We start from the raw sequence: 23,702 nt of genomic DNA, 5'->3' as shown, positions 1-23,702 counted from the left end.
CGCTCTCCCAGGACCCTTCATTCACTATATCTGGTCTCCCCGGACCCTGCATTCACTATAGTCATTCTCCCAGAAACCTTCATTCACGATATTCGCTCTCCCAGAACCCTGCATTCACTATATCTGCTCTCCCCGGACCCTGCATTCACTATATCTGGCCTCCCCGGACCCTGCATTCACAATATCCGCTCTCCCCAGACCCTGCATTCACTATATCTGCTCTCCCCGGACCCTGCATTCACTATATCTGGTCTCCCCGGACCCTGCATTCACAATATCCGCTCTCCCCAGACCCTGCATTGATTATATCCGTTCTCCCAGGACCCTGCATTCGCTATATCCGCTCTCCCCAGACCCTGCATTCACTATATCTTGTCTCCCTGAACCCTGCATTCACTATATCTGCTCTCCCCATACCCTGCATTCACTATATCCGCGGTCCCGGAATCCTGCATTCTCTATATCCACTCTCTCCGGACCCTGCCTTCACTATATGTTGTCCCCCCGAACCCTGCATTCACTATATTCGCTGTTCTCGGACCCTGCATTCACTATATCTTCTCTACCCAGACCCTGCATTCACTATATTCGCTCTCCCCGGACCTAGTATTCACTATATTCACTGTTCCTGGACACTGCATTAACTATTTTTTCTCTTCCCGGACCCTGCATTCACTATATCCACTTTCCCAGGACTCTGCATTCACTATATCCACTCTACCAGGACCCTGCATTCACTTTATGTGGTCTCACAGGACCCTGCATTCACTATATCTGCTCTCCCTGGACCCTGCATTCACTATATCTGCTCTCCCCGGACCCGGCATTCACTATATCTGCTCTCTCTGGACCTGGCATTCACTATATCTGCTCTCCCTGTACCCTGCATTCACTATATCCACTCTCCCCGATCACTGCATTCAATATATCAGCTCTATTTGGGCCCTGCATTCACTATATCCACTCTCCCCGGACCCTGCATTCACTATATTCCCTCTTCCAAGACCCTGCATTCACTATATGGACCCTGCATTCACTATATCCGGTCTCCCCAGACTTTGCATTCACTATATCTCATCTCCCCGAACCCCGCATTCACATTATCTGATCTCCCCGGACCCTGCATTCGCTATATCCGGTCTCCCCGGACTCTGCATTCACTATATCCAGTCTCCTTGGACCGCACATGCACTATATCCGCTCTCCCCGGAACCTGCATTCACTATATCTGGCCTCCCTGGACCCTACATTCACTATATCTGCTCTCCTCAGACCCTGCATTCACTATATCTGCTCTCCTCAGACCCTGCATTCACTATATCCACTCTCACTGGACCCTATATTCACTATATCTGCTCTCCCCAATCCTGCATTCACTATAACTGGTCTTCCCGGTCCCTGCATTCACTAACAATGGTCTCCCCGGACCCTGCATTCACTATTTCTGGTCTCCCCAGACCCTGCATTCACTATCAGATTATGACGTGAAAAAAAATGCTGCGCTACATGAAACAATTGCACAATTCCTATATATCAAAAAGCAAAGTGAAAAAATAAATAATAAAATAAAAAAATATTGAAAAAAGTATTACTTAAATAAAACAATATATATTAAAACAAGGATCAGAGAAAAAATCTAAAAGTATTTTCTAAGTGAATCAAACAAAAGTCATTCAAAAACTCAAGATCAATCATTAAAGTGTTCTTCTGTGAACCCTCCTTTGGATAACGAAAAATATGTGCATCTGTCATCAATTCCCGTGCAAAGACATCCTCCACCATATATCTGCTCACCTCACGCAGTGTGACCGCACATTATACAATGTTACGTCTAACTGCACTTTTGGTCCCATTTGGACTCAGAAGATCAGCTTGTTGAATGAGGACTCCAAAGTAATCTCCCTCCTGATAAGCGTCTTTGTATCAGCCGTATTCCTCATTACAAAGAACTCCACATAGTGCTTTATCCTTTTACACTTTTATTCATCAATTAAACATAAGAAATGCACTCACGTTCCGGAGGTGTATATTGCACCAGGTATGATGAACATCCAGTGATGTACTGATTAGACACTAGATGGCAGTATCATCTCAGCAGCAGAGTCCTGTACATGCTCAAACCAGACCCCATCCGTAATGTAATGCCAGGCAAAGCACGGGGCCTCTTAATGAATGCTATTGGCTGCTGTAATGTGGTTCCAGGAGCCACTTACAGAGTACTATAACTGCTGTCCCGATGAATGGTAACGTCATGATGTCATCCGCACACTCCTCCCCAGACCCTGCATTCACTATATAAGCTCTCCCTGAACCCTGAATTCAATATATCCGCTCTCAACGGACACTGTATTCACTATATCTGCTCACCCAGGGCCCTGTATTCACTATATCCGCTCTCCCCAGACCCTGCATTCACTACATCCGTTCTCCCAGGAACCTGCAGTCACTTTATTTACTCTCCCCGGACCCTGCATTCACTATATCCGGTTTCCCCAGACCCTGAATTCAAAAAGCTGCTCTCCCCGTACCCTGCATTCATTATATCCACTCTTTCCGGACCCTGCATTCACTATATCTGGTATCCCCAGACGTGGCATTTACTTTACCTGGTCTCCCCAGACCCTGCATTCACTATATCTGTTCTTCCCGAACCTGGTATTCACTATATCTGCTCTCCCTGTACCCTGCATTCACTATATCGACTCTCCCCAATCACTGCATTCAATATATCAGCTCTCCTCGGGCCCTGCATTCACTATATGTTTTCACCCCGGACTCTGCATTCACTATATCCACTCTCCCCAGGCCCTGCATTTACTATATTCGCTCTTTCCGTATCCTGTATTCACTATATTCGCTCTTCCTGGACCCTGCATTCACAATATCCACTCTCCCCGGATCCTGCATTCACTATATCCGCTCTCCCCGGACCCAGTATTAACTATATCCGCTCTTTCCGGAACCTGCATTCACTGTATCCGTTCTCCCAGGAACCTGCATTCACTATATCTGGTCTCACTGGACCTTGCATTCACTATATTCATTCTCCCAGGAACCTGCATTAACTATATTCGCTCTCCCAGAACCCTGCATTCACTATATCTGGTCTCCCCAGGCCCTGCATTCACTATATCTGCTCTCCCTGGACCCTGCGTTCACTATATCTTGTCTCCCTAGACCCTGCATTCACTATATGCACTCTCTTCGGACCCTGATTAGACACTAGATGGCAGTATCATCTCAGCAGCAGAGTCCTGTACATGCTCAAACCAGACCCCATCCGTAATGTAATGCCAGGCAAAGCACGGGGCCACTTAATGAATGCTATTGCCTGCTGTAATGTCGTTCCAGGAGCCGCTTACAGAGTACTATAACCGCTGTCCCGATGAATGGTAATATTGTGACGTCATCCACACACTCCTCCCCGGACACTGCATTCACTATAACCATTCTCCCCGGACCCTGTATTGACAATATCCGCTCTCCCTGGACCCTGCATTCACAATATTTGGTCTCCCAGGACCCTGCATTCACTATATCCGCTCTTCTCGGACCCTGCATTCACTATATCCGCTCTCCTCGGACCCTGCATTCACAATATTCACTCTCCCCGGACCCTGCATTCACTATATCCGCTCTCCCCGGACCCTGCAGTCACTATATCCACTCTCCCCGGACTCTGCATTCACTATATACGCTCTCCCTGGACCCTGCATTCATTATATCTGGTCTCCCCGGACCCCGCATTCACTATATCCGCTCTCCCCGGACCCTGCATTCACTATATCCGCTCTCCCCGGACCCTGCATTCACTATATCCACTCTCCCTGGACCCTGCATTCATTATATCTGGTCTCCCCGGACCCTGCATTCACTATATACGCTCTCCCCGAACCCTGAATTCAATACATCCACTCTCCCTGGACCCTGCATTCACTATATCCACTCTCCCAGGACCCTGCATTCACTATATCTGGTCTCCCAGGACCCTGCATTCACTATAGTCATTCTCCCAGAAACCTTCATTCACTATATTTGCTCTAGCAGAACCCTGCATTCACTATATCTGCTCTCCCCAGACCCTGCATTCACTATATCTGGTCTCCCCGGAACCCGCATTCACAATATCAGCTCTCCCAAACCCTGCATTCACTATATCTGGTCTCTCCAGACCCTGCATTTACTATATCTAGTATCCCAAGACATGGCATTTACTTTATCTGCTCTCCCCGGACCCTGCATTCACAATATCTGCTCTCCCTGGACCCTGCATTCACTATATCTGGTCTCCCCAGACCCTGCATTCACTATATCTGCTCTCCCCGGACCCTGCATTCACTATATCCGCTCTCCGGAATCCTGCATTCACTATATGTTGTCTCCCCGGACCCTGCATTCACTATATTCGCTGTTTTCTGACCCTGCATTCACTATATCTTCTCTTCCCAGACCCTGTATTCACTATATTCGCTTTTCCCAGACCCTGAATTCACTATATTTTCTCTTCCAGGACCCTGCATTCACTATATCCACTCTCCCAGGACTCTGCATTCACTATATCCACTCTCCCAGGACCCTGCATTCACTATATCCGCTTTTCCAGAACCCTGCATTCACTATATCTGGTCTCCCAGCACACTGCATTCACAATATCTGCTCTCCCTGGACCTGGCATTCACTATATCTGCTCTCCCTGTACCCTGCATTTACTATATCCACTCTCCCCGATCACTGCATTCAGTATATCAGCTCTACTTGGGCCCTGCATTCACTAAATCCACTCTCCCTGTACCCTGCATTCTCTATATCACCTTTCCCCGGACCCCGCATTCACTATATCCGCTCTCCCCAGACCCCGCATTCACTATATCCGCTCTCCCCGGACCCTGCATTCACTATATCTGCTCTCCCTGGACCCTGCATTCACTATATCCGCTCTCCCTGGACCCTGCATTCACTATATCCGCTCTCCCCGGACCCTGCATTCACTATATCTGCTCTCCCTGGACCCTGCATTCACTATATCCGCTCTCCCCGGACCCTGCATTCACTATATCCGCTCTCCCCGGACCCCGCATTCACTATATCCGCTCTCCCCAGACCCTGCATTCACTATATCCGCTCTCCCCGGACCCCGCATTCACTATATCCGCTCTCCCCGGACCCCGCATTCACTATATCTGCTCTCCCATAGAACACAGATCATGGAAATGTAATTATTTTAGTAAAAATATAAACATTCCACAGCACAAATAAATTATATATAAAAATTAAAATACTATAAATAAAAGTCCCAAAAAAATAAAGTTCCCACATAAAATTTTTTTTCCAAAACTATATAAAGTGTGCTCAATCCCAAAAAACCCTGTGTTCCAAAATTCTTCAAACAAATGTGCTCCCCCCATCCGTGATGAATGCTCCTCCCCCCTCACCAGATAAAATGGACTCTTCCTGATAGGGCACAAGAGTCAGACAAGCTTAGAATGAGTGGGCGTGTCCTCCGAGATAACTCTGCACTCAATATCCTCCAGAAACGACTCCCACGATTGGATGACAATGGAAAACAAAACAAAAACAACAAATAGTGCAATACTGTAAAAAACTCTTTAATTTAAAACAAGTCTGCCTTCTATACACTCACATGATACAAAATATAGTCAGGCTTCATAATAGGCCCCGAGGGTCATATTATATGACAGATTTCCATTTGTAGAAGTGGACTGGCAAAGATAGATAGAAATCCCTTCTAGACAAGCAGGAAGTCACTCCAGAACACCGCCAACCAGCGTGCGTTCCACTCACCGGACGTGACGTCACCACGCAGCCACCGCAACCGGAAATACGACGACACGTTTCACCCTCCTCCAGGGCGTTATCCAAGGCATCCTTTATAGCTCCCCACTACTCCTCCCCTTTCTCCATTCAGCCAAATCATCCCATTAACCCTCTAACACCTCATCCCTCCAATCCACTTCCCAATTACAATCTCCAAGCCCACATACACATACCAATATCGATATTATAAACAACAAACACTTAATTACCTCTCTATTTATTTTAATAACAAATATTACTCCATACTAATTAATCTAATACGAAGAATAAAATACATGAAAAAAATTAAACCTAAAACAAATATTAAATAAATATTACAAAAATAAGAAAAAATAACAAATGAAAAAAAAACAAAATAAAAAAAAATAAAAATAAAAAATATAAAAATAAAATAAAAATAAAAAATAAAATGAAATAAAAAATAAAATAAAAATAAAAATAAAAAATAATGACAATAAAATAATAAAAATAAAAAATTCAAAATTACACAATAAACAACAATCAAAGAATTCATATCTAATAGACACTACCAACTGGACAAGAAACAGTTAATATCTAAATTCAACCCCTTAGGGGATAAAGTATTCAATTTTAGGATCCATCTTTTCTCATTCTGTGAAATTGACCTAGTCACGTTGCCACCACACTAATGAGGCTCAACTTTGTCGATCCCACAGAACCTGAGCAAAGATGGATCTCTATTGTGGCACTTCCTAAAATGGTAGGACAAACTGTGATGCCTAAAACCTCTTTTAATGTTTCTAATGGATCTTAAAATTGAATACATTATCCACTAAGGGGTTGAATATAGATGTTGATCTTAATTGTTTCTTGTCCAATTGGTAGTGTCTATTAGATATGAATTCCTTGATTGTTGTTTATTGTGTAATTTTGTAGTTTTTTTTTCTTCATTTTTTTATTTATTTAAATTGTTTTAATTTTATTTATTTTTAGTTTTTCATTTTTATTATTTTTTGTTTTTTTATCTTTATTTTTATATTTATTTTCATTTTTATTTATTTATATCATTTTAAATTTTAATTTTATTTTTATTATTTTTCCTATTTTTTATTTTTATTTTTACATAAACATTTTTTGTATTAGAACTATTGTTTGGGGTCTATTAGATTAATTAGTATGGAGTACATTTTTGTTTAAAGTTGAATAGTTACTTGTGAGCCACTAGGAGTTTTCTTTCTATATGTAAACTCTATTATCAATTGATTTTGTACATAACAAATATGAAAAAATATATAAAATACAAAAAATAATAAAATAATACAAATTAGTGGATTGCGTGCTTAAATTAATATTTATGAAATATTAGATCGCCAGGTACGTATTACACCCTCTCTAGGTGCATAAATGTTAACCATAAATGCCAGTATTGTACCGCGCTCCAATATATTCTACCTTATGTGATATTGTTAATTACTAAATGTACCACCGATAGTCTAATAATTACATCAATCAATTGTGCTTAAATATATGATTTGTGTAAATATATGAAATAAATTATTTTATAAATGTGAAAAACCAAAAAAATGTACATGAAAAATATAAATAAAAATAAAAAATAAAGAATAAAAAATATTTGAAGTGGGAATGACAGTTCTCTTCTGTATAAATGAGATGGTGTTATTATTCAGTCTGGATAGTGTGATGAGTCTGTGTCCACTGCGTGAACCTCTCTCTCCTCTCTCCTCTCCTCTCTCCTCAGCCCAGCCTTCTCAGTAGGACTTTCTCCGCTGGCTGCTTTGCTTAATCCTCCATATATGGAACATACAGAGAAGGGAAAAGAAACATAGTGTCTTATCCGGGATATCAATTGTTTATTGTACTTTGATTTCCCACTCACATTTTAAAAGATAAAGTAGCGCTTTACATGAAGTGTATCCAGATCGTACTATGGTCAGCCTTACAGGTGTGTCTGCCTTCAATGAGTATACTCGCCGTTCCTCTGTGGATGCGTGATGACGTCACTGCCCCTCCCCTACGCGTTACGCTACAGGGACTCGTAGCTTCCTCTGGGGGATGTAATTTTGCATGCCATCATGCACAGAGACTATTTATATCCTGCCGGCGCCATTTTTGCTATGATTTAGTAACTGCTCTTCATTACTCCTCCATTTTATTGGAGTTTAGACTATATCTTAATCTCATACATTATGTACATAATTTCCACTTTTATGTGTGGATTCAAAGTGCGCATCAGCATCCTACGGCTATTTACTCAATGCTTGCATCCACCCCTTCACAATTTGGATATCAATCTTATACTTTATCATCAACATTGGGGTTGCCATAATAAAATCAACATATCAATATTAATCCCAATTTACATACTATATCTATATGTTATACATTTTAATTCATTTTTAAAATTAAACATATTTTATTAATTTACATACATTATTAGATAAACCGTTCTTCATTAAACAAAATTAAAATAAAATAAAATTAAAATAAAAATTAAAATTAAAATTAAAAATTAAAATAAAAATAAAAATAAATATAGAAATAAAAATAAAAATAAATATAAAAATAAAAATAAAATTAAAATAAAAATAAAATAAAAATGAAAATAAAAATAAAAATAAAAGTAAAAAGGTACAATTATTTTTAAAATAGGTAAAAAGTATTTAAATTTAATTTTACAAGAGCTTGAAGGTGTATGGAATAATTTGAAATATTTGTACACACTAATCTGTAATTAATATCTTTATCATTAATCCATCTATGTCTCCCTCCTATTGTTATATTCTATATTTGAAATGTATTCTTTTACTCTTTATTCTCTCTGATAATATTAATAATCGCTCAAGAAACAAGCCAGATCAAATTCCTTATTTAATCCCAACGGATGCAGGGAATTCATTTGATAAATCCACTGGGATTCTTTCTTACTTATTTCTCTAATAAGATTATCCCCTTTCCAGTGTGCCTTATGCTTTTCTATTCCCCAAAATACTAGACCTTCTGTTTTTTGTTCATGATATAGTTTAAAGTGTAATGATACATTATGATATTTATATCCTTTTGAGATATTGCGGACATGCTCCTTTATTCGCTCTTTTAACATGCGTTTTGTTCTTCCTATGTAGATTTTGTTGCAGGGACATTTCAGTGCATATATTACCCCCTTCGTGTCACACGATATAAATTGTTTTATCTTAAATGTTTTACCATTTATGAAATTAGTAAATTGCGTTCTATTTCTGGGGTTATTTTTTATTCTAGTACAGCTATAGCATCTTCCGCACTTGTAAAATCCAATTCCCTGAAAAAAAGAAAGTGAATTTTGTTTGGGTGGATCTAATACATTCTTCACTACTTTGTCTCTAATATTTGGGGCTTTTTTGTAAATAAACCTTGGGTTATCAGAAATGCTGTCTTTTAGATCTTTATCCAGCCTTAATATATCCCAATGTTTTTTTATTATTTTTTGCACATCTTTATATTGCTTATTGTATGGCATTATAATAGTCAAATCATTATCCATACTGTTATTGTTCTGACTATTTGTTAGTAATTTACTTCTATCTAGTACTGCTACCCTGTCTCTTTCTTCTGTTATAAACTCTTTTTTGTACCCTTTATTGATGAATCTCTTTAGAAGAATGTCACTCTGTTCCTGATAATCTATATCATGTGTACAGTTGCGTCTCAGTCTCATAAACTGCCCTCTGGGTATGTTCTTTGTCCATGCTTTATGGTGGCAACTATGGGTGGGTATATATGAATTTCTATCTGTGTTCTTGAAATAATTTTTTGTAGAAATGTGTGATCCCTCTTTCACTAGCCATATATCCAAAAAATTGATGGTTGTAACGCTGCTATTCCAGCTAAGTATTATATTATGATAATTCTTATTCAATTCAGGATAAAAATGCGCTAGTGAGGTTTCATTTCCTTTCCATACTAAAATTATGTCATCTATATATCTATAGTATGCTATAAGTTCTTGTTTATGATTATTGAATATTGTGTTTTCCTCCCATTGTGCCATGTATAGATTTGCTATGGTTTTTCACATTTATAAAATAATTTATTTCATATATTTACACAAATCATATATTTAAGCACAATTGATTGATGTAATTATTAGACTATCGGTGGTACATTTAGTAATTAACAATATCACATAAGGTAGAATATATTGGAGCGCGGTACAATACTGGCATTTATGAGTACATTTTTGTTATTATGATGATTTAAAATAAATAGGTAATTAGGTGTCTGTGGAATTAAAATATCGATATTGGTATGTATATGTGGGCTTGGAGATTGTAATTGGGAAGTGGATTGAAGGGATGAGGTGTTAGAAGGTTAATGGGATGGATTTGGCTGAATGGAGAAAGGGGAGGAGTAGTGGGGAGGTATATAAGATGTTAGGAGCCAGAAAATGATGCCTTGGGTAACGCCCTGGAGGAGGGTGAAACGCGTCGCCGTATTTCCGGTTGCGGTGGCTGCGTGGTGACGTCACGTCCGGTGAGTGGAATGCACGCTGGTATGCGACGTTCTGGAGTGACTTCCTGCTTGTCTAGAAGGGATTTCTATCTATCTTTGCCAGTCCACTTCTACAAATGGAAATCTGTCATATAATATGAGCCTCGGGGCCTATTATGAAGCCTGACTATATTTTGTATCATGTGAGTGTATAGAAGGCAGACTTGTTTTTAAATTTAAAGAGCTTTTTACAGTATTGCACTATTTGTTGTTTTTGTTTTGTTTTCCGTTGTCATCCAATCGTGGGAGTCGTTTCTGGAGGATATTGAGTACAGAGTTATCTGGGAGGACACGCCCACTCATTCTACGCTTGTCTGACTCTTGTGCCCTATCAGGAAGAGTCCATTCCATCTGGTGAGGGGGGAGGAGCATTCATCACGGATGGGGGGAGCACATTTGTTTGAGGAATTTTGGAGCACTTTTTTGGGGGGATTGAGCACAATTCATATATTTTGAAAATAATTGTTTTGGACTTTATTTTTGGACTTTTATTTATAGTATCTAATTTAATTTTACATTTATTTTTTGCTGTGGAGTGTGTATAATTTTATTTGATTGCTTTTAAAATGTTGTTTGGTCATTTTCTTAAGTTTTGTTAGTTTTTTTTTTTTTTAAACAATAGGAAATAAATCTCCAAAGTGGCTTGAAACACATGAGACAGTACACACTTTATCTTTCCCCCTTTTCCTTTTTGGTATATTCTATCGTTCTATACTAATATTGTTCTGTTTCCAGCACTGCTTTGTGCATTCACATTCCTCCGTTAGACCTCCGTCTGTCTGGCCAATATGATCACTTGCTGGGTCAGCGTTCACCACAGACAGCTTAACACTCCAATAAGACACGGCAGTTTAATCCCTCGTAGTTTTACTTGTGAAAATGTAGAACATGGATACACAGCTGACCACAGGATACGGTAAACGGCCAATCAGGGCGGCCTTTTACCACGTGATCAGTGGTGTCCAATGATACAGCAGATCACCGGGTACATACGGTTGCCAGTTATTGGCTGCACTTTCCTCACGCTGTCACACAGTGAATAAAGTATTGCTAATAACTGACAATTGTCAGAGAAGTGATCAACACTGTCAACCACCCATGCCTAGCAGTGCCAACCACCTGTACCTAGCAGTGTCACCCACCTGTGGTACCCACCTGTGCCTAGCAGTGTCACCCTCCTGTGCCCAGCAGTGCCACCCAGCTGTGCCCAATGGTGCCACCCATCAGTTCTACCCAGCAGTGCCACCCATCAGTGCTGCCCAGAAGTGCCAACCATCAAGGCCCAGCACTACTGCCCAATAGTGCTGCCCATCAGTGCAGCTTATCAGTGCAGCATCATCAGTGCTGCCTATCAATGCCGCCTATCAGTGCCTCCTATCAGTGCCCATCAGTGCTGCCTATCCATGCCACCTCATCAACGTACATCAGCGAAGGAGAAAAAATACCTGTTTTGCCAAATTTTATAATATAAACAATGAAAAACTTTTTTTTTTCAAATTTTTTTGCTTTTTTTATTATAGCGCACAAAATAAAACCCCCAGCAGTGATTAAATACCACCAAAAGAAAGCTCTATTTGTGTGAAAAAAATAATCAAAATGTCATATGGGTACAGTGTCGCATGACCGCGCAATTGTCATTCAAAGTGTGAAAGTACTGAAACATGAATATTGTCCTGGGCAGGAAGGGGGTAAAAGTGCCCGGTATTGAAGGGGTTAAAGGGACGTTCTCCTGATCCTTGTTACACTTGTTTCCTCATTAGCACAATACAATGAAATACACAGAAAAGTCGCCATCCGCTGCCTTATCCTGTACCTTGGAGAGAGGGAGGAAGACTTCTCCAGGAGTTTGCTGTAAGTAAATATCTGGCAAACATTCAATCCACACTGAAACACCCAGGAGAACAGCTGTCTGTATTCTCTGAATTTATTCAAATAGTAAAATATTTCATTCATAAACTTAAGCTGAAATTAATTATTGATGACTTTTAATGAAAGTGAAATCTTCAGCAAAATCTAGGTTCCATCTATTCCCATCCCCCATTCTAAGGCGATTCTATGTAACCCTGTAAAGAAAATTTGGGAAGTATCTCCAATGAATCTGAAGAATTTCCAACAGAGCTATGTGCCAGAAAGAGATATTGGCATAGATGAAAGTCTAATGGCCTACAAGGGAAGGCTCAGCTGGGTACAATACATTCCATCAAAGAGCACGATTTGGCGTAAAATCCTACATGGTATGCGAATCGTCAACTGGCTACATTTGGAATTCAGTCATATACACTGGAAAAGGAACAAAATTCAATCCAAAATACAGCAACTCTGGAATGGCAACATCTTCTGTTCTTTCACTCATTGATCCATTGCTAAATCAGGGCTGTTGCGTAACAACCGGCAACTTTTATACATCTCCTGAACTTTATGAGTTTCTTCTGCAAAACAAAACAGATGCCTATGGAACCGTTACGGCTAACCGGCACAACATGCCGCCAATGTTTGGCAATAAGAAGCTGAAGACTGAAGAAATGGTTGCCTGGCAGAAAGGCAAAATGATGGCACTGCGATGGTGTGACAAGAAAGATGTGTGCCTAATGAGTACAATTCATAATACCTCCACTGTTATGGTACGCACAAAAGGTGGGAAAGAAACCATGAAGCCACAAGTAGTGATAGACTACAATAACACCATGGGAGGTGCCGACAGAGCCGGCCAAGCAATGACATACTACCCAGCAATGAGGAAACAGCAAAAGAAGTACTACAAGAAGATCTTCAGGCATCTTCTTGAGCAATGCTTGTGGAATGACTACATTCTGCTCAAAAAAAAAGAGTGACAAGCCTGTGATTCATTCTGACTTCATTTGGAAAGTTGCCAAACGTATCTTTGTGAACCACCAAACACCATCAATGGCTGTGAATAGAGCTAGACGTCGTGCTGTTGGCGTTGTCACCTCGGAACACCTGACTGGTCACTTCATGGACTACATCCCACCAACCGAAAAAAAGTCAGCACCTACAAGGATGTGCGTGGTTTGTTGCTTGAAGAGAGATGACAGTGGAAAGAAAATCAGAAAGGAAACCAGGTTCCATTGTCCTGATTGTGACGTCGGACTTTGTGCAGTCCCATGTTTCAACATTTTTCATACCCGGGATGTTTACTAAACCAATATGCAGTGTCTAGTAATATTGCCCCCTTGTTTTGACAAATGTCAGTGTTTTTGGTTTGATTTCATTATTGAATTGAATGTATTATTATTATATTATTATTTTTTATAATTATTTATTATATTATAATTTATGATTTTGTGTTTCAAACTTTATCATACCCGGGATGTTTACTAGACTCTTGTCTGGACAGATTTAAGTGAGTTATTCCTAAGAATTACAGGCCTAGAATATAAAACAACAAATTTCCATGCAAAACAATGTACCGCTTTGACATTCAGAAATATTGACATAATCAGACCACCAGGGAGGGTAAAGGGTAGACAGAATACCTTAGAATGGGGGTGGGAGTAGATTAGTTAGGTTTTGCCTTAACTTCCACTTTCATTTTACTTTTGGTTTCCTGAGTTCTCGTTGATACCAATGGTAACTATGGACAAAACCTCAATACTAAGACAGAGTTTGAGAGAAACCATAACTTCCATTTCAGGCAAATGAGGATGTGTTTTAGACATGAACTCGTCAGCAGAATAAATTATAGGCATTAACCCTCAAAACACAATATATACAACCTCAAGGAAATGTAAAAACATTTGGAATGACCTGTTTTTCTACATAAAATTGGTCATCAATGTAAGACGTCTTCATGGAAGTCTCAAGTATAGACAAACACAATCTGCTTCAGCTAATACTGCACAAACAATCTAATTTCTTGAGGCCCAAAAATGTCAGAACAGTACAGATATCCCCCAAATGACCCCTTTTTGCAAAGCAGACAGTCTGACGTATGTCATAAGAGACATGGCGAGTTTTTTGAAGTTGTAATTTTTTTGTCAAAATTTTTTTTTTTACATACTGCCACCAGTGCAGTACAGCGCCATCATATAACTGGTGTAGCGGTGATCAGGTACACTGACTGGTGACAGTACAAAAAAAAAATGTGATAATTTTTTTCAGCTTTTTAAAAACATTTTTTTATTTTTTTATTATTTATTACATTTTTTCTTTTTTTAAGATTTTGTTTCATATTATACTATGACTGAAGTAGTATAATGTTACCATAGTAACATTGTACTACTCTGGGGAAGTGATCAGTATTTTTTTTTTTTTTTTTTACACAATTTGATTGCTTATAGCAAATAATTTCTTTGCTAAAAGCAAGCATTTAACTGAATGACATCGATTCATTCAGGTTTTTTTGTTTGTGATTAGCTGGAATTGGCCAAGGATAATCACATGACACAAATGGGCTGTGATTGGCCTAAACTGTGCATGTGATCACTGTGACCATTCACAGCTAGACACACTTGTATACAATGGAGAGCAAGAAAGAAAGCCATCCATTGTATACAACTGTCATGTGACCTGCTGTGATTGGTCACATGGTATCGGCAACAGGGCCGGTATACAGATCTGTCATCGGCTGTGTCTGAGGTACACAGATCTGTCATTGGCCGTGTCCGAGGTACACAGCCGGTGACAGATCTCACCACAGAGCGGCCCTGCGAGCACACGCAAAACACGATCTGGGAAGGACGTCATATGATGCCCTATCGGAGGGACGAGAGGCTCGCCCGGCCGTCATTTTACTATAGGCTGGGTGGGAAGTAGTCACAAAAATAGACAAACATAATGTACTTAAGATGAAGATCATATCACATTTTATGACCAATTTATGTACAAAACCAGGTGATTCCAAATGGTTCATTTCCTTTCCCCGTGACTGTACATAGGTGAGAAGCACATTCTGCTTTGCCATTGCTAGATATAATTAGAGCACCTAAGTCAGCGATGTGATTAGCCTTGATTAGCTTGATGTTGAGCCATTAACATTTATAGAAGCATATCGCTCCGTAATACTATAAACTATGCTATTCTACTTGTGTGACAAACAAAACCATGCTTGTGTTGTTTTTTTCTTGTAAACGTGTCAATCATTTCATAGTCCCCCCCCTTGTAGTTATTGATGCAACCTGTTAATTTAGCCAATTTGAATACCTGTGTGTGTTTTTGTGTGTGCTGCTCTAAAGCTGGCCCTACATAGATGGAGATTTGGCTGGAGTTTTCCCAAATGATTAGTGCCACCGGCTTTAGCCTGCAAGACGAATCTTTGTGTTGTGGCGGTGGGGAAGGCTCCTCACTGGCAGAACACAAGAGTGCTTCGGGAGGGATTCCCCCATCAACTCTAAATGGGTTGATGGGGGAAACAAACTATTTTCTCTCTTTCTACCTGTTGTAGAATGGAAAGAAAACTGCGTAATCTATGGCCTGCTTAAGACTTCATGGAGCAGTATGGCCAAAGCTCTTTTGGCTGTACTTCTATGGATCACAGAAGTGCAGTTCGTTCTGCACTCCTGTGACCTGTTTTCAGCTGACAGTGGCCTAAAGCCTGCTGTCGGCTGACATCACATAGCCAGTCCAGGCTCCCAAAAGAACCCAATGATATGGTCAGGAACCACTCGGATGCCTGACCAGCAGCTTGCTCAACCTCTCAGCATGCCACTGAGAGCCTGCCCCCTCCACAGCCCAGCGCTCCAGTGAGTGCTGGAGGGGCAGAGTAGAGAGCCGGTGACTGACGGTCACCACTTTCTGCTCACAGAAGACTGAGAACTGAAAGATCAGCGGTCTTTGATAAGTCAGTTCTCAGTCTTAGAAGTGGCAGGGGATAGATGCAGCATCAGACCAATGCTGCATCCACCTAGATGAGCATCATTTTTTTAAACCCTGTATTTCTCTTTTAGGATGGCCATGTATTATATCATCTTATCGGATCATTTTTCTTTAGATTCACCAAACCATATAATATGAGGTCAAACCTAAACAACACTTTCAATTTCTATCCAGTCAGGCAGGCCCTCGCACTACATAGCTGAGGTAAATCTAGAGGAGATTGTTCAGAAATTGTACAAAAAACTGTAGAATGTATGGCCAGGTTTACAATAGAATAAAGGGTGTCATAGTACAAAGAAGTCCGTGGTAATTATCAAATTCATTATCTTCAACAAGCTAACATTTCTTTGAATTCCTTTTACAAGGATTTGGAAGAGTTCAGAGCAAACCTTGACATGCAAGTGATGAAAATTGCTATCATCGGTAACCAGCCCACCTCAGGATATGACCACAAGACAGCAACCATTCTGGTGGAGGGAACCAAAATCCTGGAGGGATGTAATATTCCAAGGTGCCGTGCTTTGCTGATGGGTATAATATATGCTCTGAATCTGTGCTATCCCAAGGAACTTAAATACACTTTTGAAGAGTTTCAGAAACTGTTCCTTGAACTTGATGGACTGAAAGCCAGTGCAAAAGTAATGGGTCTCAAGCAGGGGCAGACTGACCAGTCAGACACTGCCTGAGGGCCCGGGGTCAGTAGGGGGCCCCATGAGATGTCCCTGGTACCTTTCATAGGCTTTTTTAGGAGTGGTTTGAGTGTTGGTGAGGACACAGGGGCCCCATGATCCCCTATTGTCCGGGGGCCCCATGAGTTGTCAGTCCACCTCTGGTCTCAAGTACAGTATTTTCTGAAGAACGTACGAGTTCTATAGCGCATTCACACTGTTCTCAGATGACATTTTTCACTTTTATTTCAGTTTACAAAATGGTTGCCACAGGGTAATGCAGAAAGAATATAGCAAATTGGAAGAAAGCTCCAAAATATCAGCTTTCAATATCCACCAATAGCTTCGCTGTATTGCCACCATTTGTTGCAACACATAGCAAAGGTCTGGTAGAGAAACAGTTTCTGCACCAGACAGACAATATAAAACAATCTTAATGCAAAGTGCTTACTCATTCATCACTACAACTTTGAGGATTTGATTTCGGGGTGAAAAACAATGAGTTTGAGTAATGTAACAAATGTTGTCACACACCTAATTAATTCATATAACAGCTTTATAGAACGTTTGGTTATCTACTCTTAAGGCTTCAAGGATCCCTTGAAGGTCTCTCTGGTGCTTTTTTTTTCTTTTTTATGTAATGTCGCAACTGTGAGGTTGGTGGATAACAGAGCGGCTCTGGGATATTACCAGTTTTCTATGTTTCTTTGGGTTTTTGTTTACATTTCTTCATTTTGTCCTTTCGCTTCTTTGACCCCATTTGGGGCAAAAAGTATTTCTGACAACATAGTTCTCTGTGAATTTGTATTTGATACCTCAGCTCCAACATGACCTTCTAATATTGCTGCTTTCCTTGGATTACTTACTAGTAATATTTCCCTTTTTTCTTTTAGGGATAAGATTGGCCTTTGCGTTTCTTTCTGGCAATTGCCCATTCAGATATGCGCATTATAGGTTTGTTACTGATGCTTGCAAATATATATTCAGGATAATGTTTTGGTATATAAAAATCTTTGTTCTTACTGGCTCCAATCTTATACAATAGATTGTGTTTCCCTCCATGTCTAAATTGACATCACACATAGGTATATATTGTTCTTTGTAAGAGATGGGATGTCATTTGTTATTGATGGTTGATAATGGACGCATGATGGTTGATAATGGACGCATGATGGTTGATAATGGACGCACTGCATTTGCAACCTGCTTTTGAGGTTGTCATTAAGAATGCACTGACACCCACTGCGGATTGCAAGGGCAGTGCGATTTGAATGCGGAGCACGAAATGCACACAGATTGCAGGTTTTCTGCACCACATTCTAGTGTGAGCCCAAACTGAATGAATTCATTTTTGAAAGCTAGTATAAAAAAAAAAAAAAAAAAAGGTAAAAACTAATACAGAAAGTCAATTTGGACCAACTTGATTTTTAACTGCTTATTCACTTTGAAAAACTTGCTGATAATTGTAGCAATTAAGTCCACGTGACTTGAAGGTTTCTTATAAAAACTGGAAAAACTATTTGAAGTGACTTAATATGTTTAACCACTTCCACTTTTACCCCCTTCCTGTCCAGGGCAATTTTCAGCTTTCAGCGCTATCACACTTTGAATGACAATTGCGCGGTCATGCAACACTGTACCCATATGAATTTTTTACCATTTATTTGAGACAGATAAAACTTTATTTTTGTGGTATTTATTCACAGCTGGTATTTTTATTTTTTTTTCTATGTAAATGAAAATGTCCAAAAATTTTGAAAAAAGTTTTTCTTATAAAATTTTGCAAATAATATTTCATCATAAATCTTGGCCAAACTTTATTCCATTATCTTTTTGGTAAAAAAAAAAAAATAAGCCAAATTAGTTTATAACCACAAATTATAATTTATAAACATTTTTTTTTTAATATATTATTATTTATTTTATTTTATTTTTTTTTACATACTGTCACCCTAGTAGTACAGTGTCACCATGGTGACACTGTACTACTTTTGGGGGGTGATTAAGATTTTTTTTTTTTTACACTGATTGCTTTTACACCCATGTAGGATGTAAAAGCAATAATTTCTCTTTCTCTCTGTTTGCATTCATGCAACCATTGAGAACTATTGAGTGAGCTGTGATTGGTCACAGCTTGTCACATGGTACAAGGCTGTTGTGAATAGACTTGTACCATGTGACCTCTGTGATCATTCACAGATTTCACATGTAGTAAGCAATGATGTCAGAAGTGACATCTTGCTTACTACTTTGCATGTGATCACTGATTCGCCAATCAGTGATCACATGATCGGGACCTCGTACAGAGGTCCCGTCCAACGATCGGTGTTTCACTGTGTCTGGAGGACACAGCGGGCACTGGATCGCGGTGCTGCATGCTCCCGGGGAGCGTGCACAAGCAGGGTGCAGGGAGACCTTTTATAAACGGCCACCCGACCCTGCAGTGCCACCATCCGGCTGTTTATATACAACGGCCGGACGGGAAGTGGTTAAGTATTCAACTTAAAAACGTGTTTATAATGCCAGGAATGAAGTTGGCGGTAAATAAAAATGCATTCATTTCTAGCAGAAAAGCGAATGACCTCTATGCAATGTAGTTTGTTGCTTCCACTTCATTTCACCAGACATTGTCGTCACTTAAAAAGCTCGACGCAAACTCCAGGTCACCTGATTGCTTCGATTTCCTCTGATTGGCTATCACATTGATCAGTCCTAGTGAAGCCTGCCCTCGTGTTTTCTCTCTCTGAAACATTTTCTCTCTCTCTCTCCTTGCAGAGAGGAAAAAAAACTGTAAAAAATATTATTCAAATAAATAAATAATAAAAAAAATATAAAAAATACCTAGATGAAGGTTTGATCTAGGTCAGTGCAAGGGTTAGTGTTTGGACAGCAGACAGCATCTGGAAAAACCGCATGCAGGAGAATTAGGATTACATCTGTCCCTAGAGGACAAAAAGCGAGTTTTGCCTATAATTATCAGGCAAAACATAAGGTGAGCGAATATTAAGATCACACTGCACCCGGGTTTTGGAGTGGAATATTTCTGAATTGAAAGAGTGTTTTTTGAATTGAAAGAAGACCCCGTGTTTATTTATTTATATATTGACTTTGATTCACTGATATTAATGTATTCATTTTATAGATTCGCAGTGGCTAATAGCACTGTTTTTTTGGTTTCTATATATGTTATATATTTTGATTTGGAGAGATCATCACCAGTTGTATGAAGTTTATATGTTATTCAATTTTACACAGGAGGGGGGCACTATGATTACTAGACTAAGAGGGATTCCTCTGACCTCGGAGAGATTTCCTTGTGTCTCTGTGAACAGGAAATGAAAATATTTTTTAAAAAAACTGAGCGAGGTTCTAACCCTTCCCTACTCTATCAAAACTAAAACAAAGGAAGGCTTTAGATACATTGTAACCAAAGCCTGAAAATGAACGCTTCAAAATACTAAACTGAACACTTCAAGGATTCAACAAAACTTTATGAAACATGAAAGCTGAAAGTTGGACAATAAAATGTACAATAAAATGTCGGCACACAATAATCAAATCCCAGAACATAAAATGGCACAAAAATAGAGACAAGATAAAATGCATAAAAGAATTTGTACTAGGAGCGGGGAATTTTTTTCAGGGGGGTGGATTTGTGCTGGGGGCATATGAGGAATGAGTGGATTTGAGCTGGGGGGTTGGGGGGGGGGCAAAAATTTGTGCTGGGAAGGGGATTTCAGCAAGGAGCACACTTGTATTGGGAGGAGGGGGAACACTTAGGGGATAAGCAGGCAGATTAGTCCACTTTTTTGTGGGGGAGGGGATTTTTGCTAACACATAATGCTCATACATCTTGGGGGGGGCACAATTCAGCATGTTCACCCTGGGCTCTAGATGATCTTGTCCCAGCACTGCTGGTCAGTAACACACCTCCTGTATTAGAGCGCCCCCAATCTGGATTAAAGAGCACAGGGGGCACCTTTGGACAGCAGCATTATCTGTCTGGGGGGAGGGTTAAATGGACTAGCAGATTTAAATACACTAATAGAAGTCAAACTCCAAGCAGTTACACCAAACATGCTTTCCCTTTTAGGATACATTTTTTACATAACTAAATAAAAGCTGAGTATTGTAATCACCCCTGTCATTGGCAGATGGTTTGTCTCATCCCTGTAACCGCTATATCTGGAAGAGAGCTTGTTCCATTGAAAAACAACAGACATACTGGCAAGATCACCAGATAAAAATAGAGGAAAGAAAGCCTAAAAAATGAAACTAATGCAGCCGTCACATCTAAGAATTGGTAAGCTGCAATATAACAAATGTTTCCCTTTGGGTTTAATACGGCTTTGAGGTACAGAATGTCCTTCCCTTATAACCACTTTACAGAATAAAATATTTTCACCTTTCTAGATGACTTATTTATAACAGTGAATAACCATCCAGCATAATCTCTGCTGTTCAGCAGTCAGACGGGTAAAAGGGCCATAAAACCGACTCATGATTAAATCTTCAAAGGGGTTGTAAACCCTTACCTATACCCAGTGCAGTGACTGGCCTCAGGAGATACACAGAAAGGAAACAAATCCTCCTACATAAGTTGTACCTGTGTATCTGCAGTCTTCTCTTCTCTACATCTGTTCAAAGTGCAGAATTTATACAGCTTGTCCAAAAGTTTAGAAAACAGGGGGCGGGAGCTAAAGTTACATAACCCCCAACCTTAACATAACCTCCAACCTGAACCCCTAGAGCTGACCATACACTATACAATCTGTTTCAGATCTTCCAGCAACTACTGTATGTAATGCGAGGGTCTGCCTGGATACAATATGAGTGGATTGCTCATGTCCGGCTTTATATGACATACTTTTGGTAAATCTAAGGCTGACCACACTCTACACCACCAAATCTCCTTTAGCTTTACCAAAACTATCTCCTATGAAGACAAACTTAAACAATCCTCTGAGTGCCGGTTCACACATATGTGGATTGGATTGGTTTGAACCACATCCAATCGACATGACATGTGACATAACATTGCTTCCTATGGTGCCTGTCCACATAGGTCCGGTGCACTGGCGGTGAGAAGGAGTCATGTGAGATTTCTGAGCAGTGAGGTCCGGTTCAGGTGCGGATTACAGGCTACTGACTTCTATGGGAACCGTTTGTAAACCGTACATGTGTGAACGGGATAAAATCCTGACCTGAACCTTTCCTGAACCTGATGTAAACCTGATCTGAACCACTGAACAACTACTGTGCCAATTAGCTGTGAATCCTGAGCTTCAATCCGCACCGCACATGTGTGAATCAGCTCTTTATTGGGTCAAATCAGGCAGACCCGTATACTACACAGCTGATGGGAGATCTAAAGGTTATTGTACAATCAGATTGTATAGTGTGTGGTCAGCCTAATGCTAAATAACCTAATAAATTATTGATTGTGTCGCGCTCCACTTACTAAAAAAGGTTGAAATATTTTAACCGTGCATATCATGCACTACTGTGCTAAATAATAAATATTGTGAATATATATTATTCCATAATAATATAAAATAAATTGAAATAAAAAACCTCTGTGCTACAATTAATTATTGAACAATATTAATAAATAGATTATAAAAATGAGATCAATAATGTAAAAAACTCTAATAAATATAATTGAATTCCATATCGGTGATATTAAATAAATAAACAAGAAACCACCATTTAAAGTGACATATAAGTGCAAAACACAATGTGTATGTGCAAAATACAAAATACATCAAAAAATTAATATTAGTGATTAATAATGAATTTTGATCTTTATACAGGTGGCGTCGTGACGTCAGAGGGGGAGGGGCTCTGACGTCACGACGCCACCTGTCAGCAGAACGGCGAGTACTGTTATTGTGCATGGGCACACATTGAAACACGCTCTGTATTGTCTTGAGAAATGTAAGTGCGCATTTTACCGGAGACAAATTAAAGTCTTTTTTGAAAGATAAAGCACTATGTGGGAATTCTTCTTTTACATGGTCTAAACTGGAGGAGCAAAAGGGGAGAAGAGGAGATAGGAGATTGACCCCCCCAGGACGAGGGGGATATCCTTATCCATCCACCTAGCCCTTACAGCTCAGAAGAATCTGGGAGGCCACCTAGTGGAAGGAGAGTAATATTACAGTCCATCTCAACAGCAATATATACATCTTTTACAATATATAAAGATCAAAATTGGGACATTTACATTGTGTCTAGCTAAGGACAATAAATATATAGCTCCATTTAGTATTTTGGGCTGTATAAGTAAGGTGAATATATAATATCACTTGCACAGTAAGATTATATAGAGGTTTTTTATTATTCATTAATTATTTATTATTAATATTTTTATATTTTCACATATATTTTTATTTTTTTATATATATTATTTATTATTCATTATTAATCACTAATATTAATTTTTTGATGTATTTTGTATTTTGCACATACACATTGTGTTTTGCACTTATATGTCACTTTAAATGGTGGTTTCTTGTTTATTTATTTAATATCACCGATATGGAATTCAATTATATTTATTAGAGTTTTTTACATTATTGATCTCATTTTTATAATATATTTATTAATATTGTTCAATAATTAATTGTAGCACAGAGGTTTTTTATTTCAATTTATTTTATATTATTATGGAATAATATATATTCACAATATTTATTATTTAGCACAGTAGTGCATGATATGCACGGTTAAAATATTTCAACCTTTTTTAGTAAGTGGAGCGCGACACAATCAATAATTTATTAGTTTACTTTCACACAGTATTATGAGTATGTGTATTTGTGTTGAAGCACCATTATTATTTTAGGAGTTAGCTTT

The 23,702-nt window shown here is 39.2% G+C and overlaps 1 long non-coding RNA gene across 1 annotated transcript in view; it reads left to right on the top strand.

Annotated features, from left to right (window-relative positions):
• LOC149450295 (uncharacterized) overlaps positions 1 to 23,702 on the top strand; it is a 1,099,640-nt gene that overhangs the window by 886,585 nt on the left and 189,353 nt on the right. The window lies entirely within an intron of this gene.

Source organism: Staurois parvus, unplaced genomic scaffold (assembly GCF_062004578.1).
Source record: "Staurois parvus isolate SC_StPar_1 unplaced genomic scaffold, SC_StPar_1.0 ptg000575l, whole genome shotgun sequence".
NCBI classification, from domain to species: Eukaryota; Metazoa; Chordata; class Amphibia; order Anura; family Ranidae; genus Staurois; species Staurois parvus.
Note: the sequence above shows the minus strand (reverse complement) of the source record. Positions and strands in the feature narration are given on the sequence as shown.